Source organism: Micromys minutus (genome assembly GCF_963924665.1).
Source record: "Micromys minutus genome assembly, chromosome: 24".
NCBI lineage: Eukaryota > Metazoa > Chordata > Mammalia > Rodentia > Muridae > Micromys > Micromys minutus.
Genome location: NC_137959.1, coordinates 28,206,677 through 28,215,003, shown reverse-complemented (window position 1 = coordinate 28,215,003; position 8,327 = coordinate 28,206,677). Strand labels below are relative to the sequence as shown.

Genomic DNA, 8,327 nt, shown 5'->3' with positions numbered 1-8,327 from the left:
ACTTAGTTTCTCTTCCTAAAACAGCAAAGGATCAAATAAATAGCCTTTGTTCTATCTCAGCTGGAACTTCTGGGCTCTAACTTTCAGTCTGCTAGTTGGAAGAAGTCTGAGGAGTCTCAGGAAGAAAAAGGGACACTTAGAAAAGTGATTATGTTTGTTACTAAGTTGTAAAAGGTTTCCTATGAAAGCTATCTAAGGGAAGAAGCAGAAAGATCCTAAGTGAGGGTGGGGGTGGAGGAAGGGAAAAATTCTTTTAAGTGGGCAAAGGGAAAAAATTCTCCTAAGGGAAAAAAGCTCCTTGTATTTCTCATCTTTTTGTCCTCAGTACTTGTACATCTTTCAGAATACATGATCACATGCTACAAAATTTATCACAAGTTCACACAAAAATCAAGCCATAAATTGAAATAAAAGTTTATAACAGAGAATGTTTACATGCATATACATTAGGAGTAATTATCTGGCTAAACATCTATCACCTGTCTCAGATCCACAGGTTCACTGGAGGTTTAAAACCATAACTAAGTTACTAGTGAAGTTTAGTTTAGATAAACCCAGTCAATATTTTATCCTCAGTTTAGCACCTATAATAAATCATTAGTTCCATTTTTATGATCTTTGGTCAATTGTTTTACAACCTCTTGGAATGAGCTCTGAGTAGGAGAAAGTCTGGTTACTATCTAAGAGCAATTAACTGGTGACACTTGGGAGACTGGCAGAGCGCTCATTGCAGTTTTGATTATCAGAAAAGAACCTAATAGCAGTTCTACTAAAAAAGAGATTAATAATTACTGTTTTAATTTTAGGAATTCTTATAGGCTCATCTTTAAGACTTAAGAAGCCATCTATTTGTCTATATAGCATCACTACAAGACAGAACATCTTCATAGATCTGCAGAGATCTGCTCCAAAGGGGTGGGCTACTGCTTAGTGATTGCTATACATGTTTAATAATAACAGGAAAAGCATATTAATAGCAGGAATCTTTCCTAAAATAAATGCCCTTACAGCCTTGCTTAATGAGGACATACAAACACATACACACATATATATTTCTATCTATATATCTCTTTCTCTATCTATCTATATCTATCTATCTATCTATCTATCTATCTATCTATCTATCTATCTATCTATCTATCTATCTATATGTAATCTGAGTCAGGCCATCTCAGGATGATCACCTGCTAGTTATTAACTTGTCCTCTTATGGCTCCTGACAGGGACCTTCTCTGGGAGGGACACAGACTCATACATGGGCAGTGTGAGCTCATTGTAGACTGGGTCCTAATCGGTGCATGTGGCTTAGAGAAGGCAGAGGAGGTTTCTCAGAACAGATCCTCTGAAGAGCTTGGCTAATGGGCTGGACCCTACCATACATCAAGGGTTCAAGGCACTTTAGGGAGAAGCAGGAACTTGTGCAAGGATCTGGAAGTAGAAACCAGGGTGGTAACATTCAGTAGTCCACTGTACTGGTCTTGCAGTGGATTTAAGAATCATAGGCTCACAGCAGCCTGGTTCAGGTTACAAGTCTCTGGGCAGAAACAGAAAGAAGTTGTAGTTGCCCTGCTGGGCCCCAGTCAGGAAGGTCCAGGTGGGTCTGGCCTCAGAGCTTCTCTGGAACTTTTCTGCTCCTCTGCTGCTGGTGCCATTCTTGAATTTTTCTGGGTAGTGTCTCTGTCCAGAACTGTAGCCAGCCCTTCTTTAGCTTCATCCCAGTCCATGGTTCCAGACCAATCTCCAAGTATTATTCTAACTGGTTTAACTGGGGCCAAGGAGGCAGCCCCTTGCCATTGGGGTTCCTGGTTGAGAGGAATGAATGAGAATCAAAGTTAATTCTATGCCCTGGGTAGATGCAGATAGGTCCTGGCATGTGTAACCTACTCACCCTGTGTGTGAACACTGACTCCATTAGACCATCAGTGTCAGGATCAGCTGCTTCTCTTCCTCTGTGGCTTCTGGAAAGGCTGGTGGGAGGGACAAATCTGGTTCAGAGTCAGGTGAGGCTTGGATCATGCCCAAAGGTCCCTGGTGCTGACTGGAGACCTCTGTTCCCAAAAGACCATCTTGGAGCATGGTAGCCTAGGGATGGGATGTCTGTCTGTCCTTACCAAGGAAGGAGCTCTCATCAGTGAGGAAAAGACCTCCCAAACCAAAGGAACTCTCAGACCCATGGTCAGCCTTCACTGAGGCTGGCTTGAACTTCACAAAAGAACTGGGTGCATGCTGAAACTCGTACAAGAAAGCAGGGCACTCAGCATCTACAGAGAAGGCAGAATTCACTTTAGGTGCCCACAGTTCAATTAAGCCATCTGGCAGCACAAGCTTGTAATGGCATAAATCTTCATCATAAGAATGGTACAGACTGGGGATGGAAGGCAAGCATCCCTGAAATTGCCTGATGGATGTTGTTGCTTTTAAAAGACAAAATCTCATATAATGGAGATAGTTCTCGAATCTAGTATATAGCTACAGATGACCTTGAACTCCCAATCTGACTGACTTCACTTCCTAAGTGCTGGGATGAAAGTCGCCACACCTGGCCTGACTGACCACAGCTCTGTGTGCTGTATCGTTGGTCTCACACTTAGGATGATCTTTAGAATGGCAGTTCCCAACCTGTGGGCCAAGACTCCTCTGAGGTCACATGTCAGATATTCTGCATATCTGATATTTACATTACAATTCATAACAGTAGGGAAAAGGGGAGATCCCTAAACATGCCCCCAGTGAAGGACCAGAGATACCTTGCTCAGGGGTGACCTCCTCTAGAAAGCCATGTCTGACTGCCTTCCTCCTGGACCGCACTAGGCAAGTGTTTCTGAGCCTATCAGTGACTCCCTAGTGGTTATTCCTTCCTCTCCACATCTGACCCAAAGGCTAGCACAGGGTGGGGTGTGGAGACACACTTAGGATAAAAGGGTGAAGGAAAGGCAGATCTGAGCTTCAGGCCATGTGTTCATCTCTTTTATTATCTTGGTGGTGATAACCCCACTCTGGGATATGGCTCTGTGGAAGAGCCCAGCAGACATTGGAGACAGGAGCTGAGAACAGCAGAGAGGACAGATGTTAGAAGGCAGAGGAGCTAGGAGGTCTGGCGTCATAGAAACTCGTTCAGATGTAACTCCGATGGCTAATTCTCTGTGGTAACTCACCAGGGATGAGACAATAATGTTACCAGCAGAATTATTGAAGATAGTAACACAGTTGGGATCATCCCTAAAAGAGGTTATGTTCCCCTGGACCCAGATCAAAGCAGCCACTCCGTCCAGGAAGCATCTGTTGCCTGGCATGTGCTTATCCTAGGTGCTAGGGGCAGGGAGAGGCACCGATTAGCTTAAAAGAGCTTCCATGACAATTTTTTTCCTTATACTCTGCTCTTTTGCTCTGAGTCAGTCACCAGGGCATTGGGCATTTCTCTGCTTCTTGGTCCTGGCTTGGCTGTGAGTTTACCAGTGACACCTGCTTTCCCAGTATGTGATGTGGGCAGATGTAGCAGGACAGCAGTCAGAACCGTCTCTTAGATGGTTCAGAGCTTGTTGCTCTTTGTCCCCATTCCCTACTAGGACTCGAGCCGCAGCCCAGAGACCAACACTCTTTGCTCAAGTTCAGTATTCAGGTTTGGCTTTGATTGAGCCCCATTCTATCATGGAGAGTAAGGAGATTCTCTCTCTCTCTCTCTCTCTCTCTCTCTCTCTCTCTCTCTCTCTCTCTCTCTCTCTCATGTGTGTGTGTGTGTGTGTGTGTGCACGCGCTCGTGCGTTCGTGCATGTGTGCTTGTGCTGTATGCTGTGTGGTATGTATGTGGGGTGCACTCACATATGAATCCCTGTTGAGTGTGGAAGTCAGGGAGCAACACTAGGCATCTTGCTTAAGTGTTTTTGTTTCTTGGTTCTTGGAACTGGGTCTACTTAGTGTCGGGATGTACAGACATGTGCAGCCACACCCAGCTTTTACATGGATGTTGGGGACGCCAATTCAGGTCCTCATGTTTGCATGGCAAGCAAACTTTACTGTATGAGCCTATTTCCCAACCCCTCTACCCCTAGATTCTCATGAGAAGGAATTCTTCAGGGCTGTAATGTCCTTTTCCAGGCTGGTTGTCTCACCTGAGGAAGCCAAAGGTCCCAAGGTGATACTGGACAGTGACAACTTCCACATCCCCATATGCAGCCAGGGCTGATCCATCCTGAGAGGTGGTGGAGCCAACTACCAGAGAGCCCCCATGGATCTATACCATTACTTATAGAAATGGCTATGAATCAGTGTCCCCAGCTTCTGGGGATTCAGCTACCCACCGTGTAGCCCAGGGTATTCTAAAGACTTCTGGAGTGTTTAGGAAATGGGAACATAGAAGGCCATTTGGAACATTAGAGTTGGATGGGGGTCCTCTGGACTATATACCAGCCTTTTGTCCCCGGCAGCAATTTCAGTGGGACTGTAGATGTTGAGGATCAGGCAGTCCTCAGAAATAGGGAAGATTTGGAGCTTCTCATTGAAGGTGAATCTGCTGTTGGTCATTTTCTCAACGTCCTGCAACCAAGGGGGAAATCCCAGGGCCAGACATCAGTGCTACACACCCTGGCACCCAGAGACTGCCACCACCCTGCCCACCTGCTCACCTCCTGCAGGGGTACTCACATCAGGGGATTGAGGCTGGCATTTCTCACATCTTCCCAGGGCTGAGATGGGAGTGGGGCTGAGATCCAAAGAGGTCCCAGTGGTGCCTGAGCAAAGGGAATGCCCAGGAAGACATTTACCATGCAGTCTGTATTCCTCACACCCACCTGCCGGCCTCGAACACAAGGGGGGGGTATCCACTTCGGGCTGAGTGACTTTGGGTCCTGAGGTGGGGAGAGGGGGATCGCTGGGTGAGTCTACAGCCTCTGCAAGGGATGGATGAAAAGCTGGACTTTCGGAATGAAGGAAGACTTGCTTCTCCAGTATCTATTTGGTGGGGTTCTATTCTGAACACTCTCTGTCTAGCATCATGGCCGAGCTCTCCAGCAAGTGGATACCTTCATGATTATTATTTATTTGTTTTTGAGACAGGTTCAGCCTGACCTTAAAAGTGCTAGGTAGAGGAGGCTGGCCTTTGACCCCCGATTCTCTTGCCTCTACCTGTTCAGTGCTAGGATTACAAGTGTGTGGATAGCACACATGGCTCCTCTCTCCTTGATTGTCCCCGACTTCCTCTTCTTTACTTTGAGCTACAACCTCTAGGTTGAATCAGATCTGCTGCCACCTTGAACCTCAGTTACCTACATGTTAAATAAAGTGTGAGAGTCAACATTGTTACTTTCTGTGTCTAGGTGCCTTGACATCCGAAGCCTGATTCTTTTACATTGCTTGTTCTTGACCACTTGTGAAAGCAAGAAGAAGAAGGAGAAGGAGAAGGAGAAGAAGAAGAAGAAGAAGAAGAAGAAGAAGAAGAAGAAGAAGAAGAAGAAGAAGAAGAAGAAGAAGAAGAAGAAAGAGGAAGAGGAGGAAGAGGAGGAAGAGGAAGAAGAAGAAGAAGAAAGAGGAGGAAGAGGAAGAGGAAGAGGAGGAGGAGGAGGAGGAGGAGGAGGAGGAGGAAGAAGAAGAAGAAGAAGAAGAAGAAGAAGAAGAAGAAGAAGAAGAAGAAGAAGAAGAAGAAGAAGAAGAAGAAGAAGAAGTTGTCTCACCCAGTTTTTCATTACTTGTTCTGTCATCTGGTATGGTTCATGGGGGTGATTTACACCCCCAATTTTTCAGTGATCTGTAAGGAGGCTTCGTTTATGACATTCTTGTTCATTTTACCGTGACTGATTAAAATAAGCCGTGTGTCCCGTTAAAACATAAAGGTAAGGCTGAGGATATATAGCTCAGTGGTGGAGCTTGCTTCGTATGATAAGGCCCTGGGTTCAGTCGCTAGTAAATAATAAATGAATCTCCTCTTCCAGAGATGAAACAGATAATAAGGACCCTGCTTAGTCAGCATTTACAGTGCCTGCGCTCTTCTGTCTTGGGCACTTCCCAGAGAAGGCTGTTCACTTTCGTCCCCTCTTTCCACAGGTTTCCTACGGAGCCAAAAACCCACTTCACAGGTTCAGGGGTATGACTTACCAGTGGCTGTGGTAGGAAATGCCAGGAGCAGATAGGCCACCCAGACTAGGACACTGGATCCAGCTCTTACCGTTGTCCCCATATTTGTCAGAACCGACTGTGGAAGAAGCTGTGGAAAGCCAGAGAGGACTTGCCTTTTACAGCACCTCTTACCTTGTAAAATTAACTTGGTCCACCCCAGTTGGTTGGTGGCCAGCTCTGGAAGTAAGTGTGCTGTGCTCTGTCTGCTCCCAGTGCAGGACCAGCAGCGTCTTCTGGAGAGTCCTGAAGACTTAACACCCCCCCCCCCCTGTGGACGATTCTGAGCTCTTGCCTGGCGTGGTGCTGCAGTCTTACAATTGCAGTGGCTGAATTGCATGTCAGCTAGACTCTGAGCTTAGTGAATGGAGGGAGGGAACTGGGGGAGGGGTAGAGGGGGTAAGGAGGGGAATGGGGTTAGGGATCAGGTGTGGGAAGGGGGTGTGGGAGAGGGCTGTGAGTGAGACAGGAAATAGGTGGGGGGTATCTCTGAGACTACCTGAAAATTTGGGGGTGGGGGCTCCTGGGAGTCTACGGGGGTGATCCTAGCTGAGACTCCGAATAGCTGGGGATATGGAGACTGAAGTGAACACCCCCTGTAGCCAGGCATGACTTCCAGTGAAGGAAAGGGGGCATCAACCCACCCACAAAATTTTTGATCTATAATTTGAGCCGCCTATGAGATGTGCAGGGATAAAGATGGAGCAGAAATGGCCCGATGACTAGCCTAAGTCAAGATAAGGTCTTATTCTATGAAGGAGAACCGGGCAAACAGAAAGGAGCAATCGTTTCAAGAAAGATTGAAACCCAGAAGCACGGAGATGGCTCTAAGTCTCCAAGCCAGCACCCACGTACTCTGTGATGAGAAATAATCCCAAGGCCTCTGCATTGCTCCTACATGCTAACATTTTCACAGGCTTACATATTGGGGTCTGCCAGTGCTCTTAACCACTGTGATTTCTCTCCAGTGCCCCACATATATTTTTTAATACAAGGTCTCACAAGGCCTAGACTTGCCTCAGACCCATGTTCCTAGTCCCTTCACATCTTAAATGCTGTCTAGGCAGGCCCCTCTATGTTTGAGCAGAAAATTTAGAGGCACCCTTGCTCAAGGTCAAATAATCAGAGTTAGTGTTAGTAAACAAGTGTCTTGTTTCTCGAAGAATTCTTACAGAATTCCTTACGCTATCATTCTTCCTTGTCTTATCCTTGCCTACAATTGCAATCCATTCATAGACACCAGCCCCAAGTTCCTTTGTATCTTCCCTGGACCATCTTATCTTCACCTCCAACTTTTACTGTACTTTCCCCACCAGCTGCAAACCCACCCTCATCTACGAAGCATTCTTTTGGGGAGGGGGAGGGGGATGAGAGTGGGTGGAAAGGGGATAACATTTGAAAGGTAAATACAGAGAATATCTAATTAAAAAAAAAAAAGAAGAAGCATCCTGTTCAGATGTGGGGATATAGTTCAGTGGTGGCATGCTTGTCTCATAGGAGGCCTCAGGGTCAATCCCTGGCGCCAACAAAACTATGCCATACTTCCCAAACTCTTCTTTGCTCCATTTTCTTTCTTCTCTACAGAAAAGCTAAGATCATCTGCTACAGTGTCTCCTTTCTCTTCTTATACTTCCTTCTAGAAGTTTCCCTCCATCTAATCAGCAAGATCAGATGAGGTTAAGAAAGGAAGCTCCTGCGGGAGTGTGGAGGAGAGCAATTCTACCTCTGAAGCTTTCTCCAGGAAGCCAGGAACCCTGCACATTCCCTCAGGGGTTACTACGACCACAGAGCTCACAGTCACAGCCAATAGAGGGGTTGGCAGTGAAGATGAGGGGACAGAAAGCAGTGAAAGTCAGGTAGGAATTGAAGCAGAGGCTGAAGGCCTAGGGTGTGAATGGCTAGAGTCCCACAGATGAAGAAATGGACTGACCTTTGGTTGAGGCGGAGGGAATTTGACCAAAGACATGCATGTTTACCCAGAGTGAGCCCCTTCATTTGGCAAATGTCGGTGACCAGGGTGGTAAGTCATCTCACAGGTGTGATTTCCTAGGCTGCTTCTGTGGCTCTGAATTTCTGACCACCAGACACTTCTGTATACAAGTTTTGCAGAACAGGTTAGTGATTACCCGAGTGGCACAGACTATGTGTTTGACTTTTTATTACATGTTCAGAGTTACAAGTTTAGTCACAATTAGGATTTTCTTACAAAAACCTCCAACATA

General features: G+C 46.2%; 1 pseudogene across 1 annotated transcript; it reads right to left on the bottom strand.

Moving 5' to 3' along the window:
- Nucleotides 1-1,606: 1,606 nt before the first annotated feature.
- LOC308436265 (carboxylesterase 3A-like) lies at nt 1,607-7,439 on the bottom strand (annotated as a pseudogene). The gene is made up of 10 exons: nt 7,434-7,439; nt 6,088-6,196; nt 4,642-4,844; nt 4,405-4,543; nt 4,110-4,231; nt 3,156-3,309; nt 2,953-3,044; nt 2,112-2,365; nt 1,889-1,967; nt 1,607-1,802 (listed from the first exon to the last, which is right to left on the bottom strand). The product of its transcript is annotated as a carboxylesterase 3A-like (transcript).
- Nucleotides 7,440-8,327: the final 888 nt, after the last annotated feature.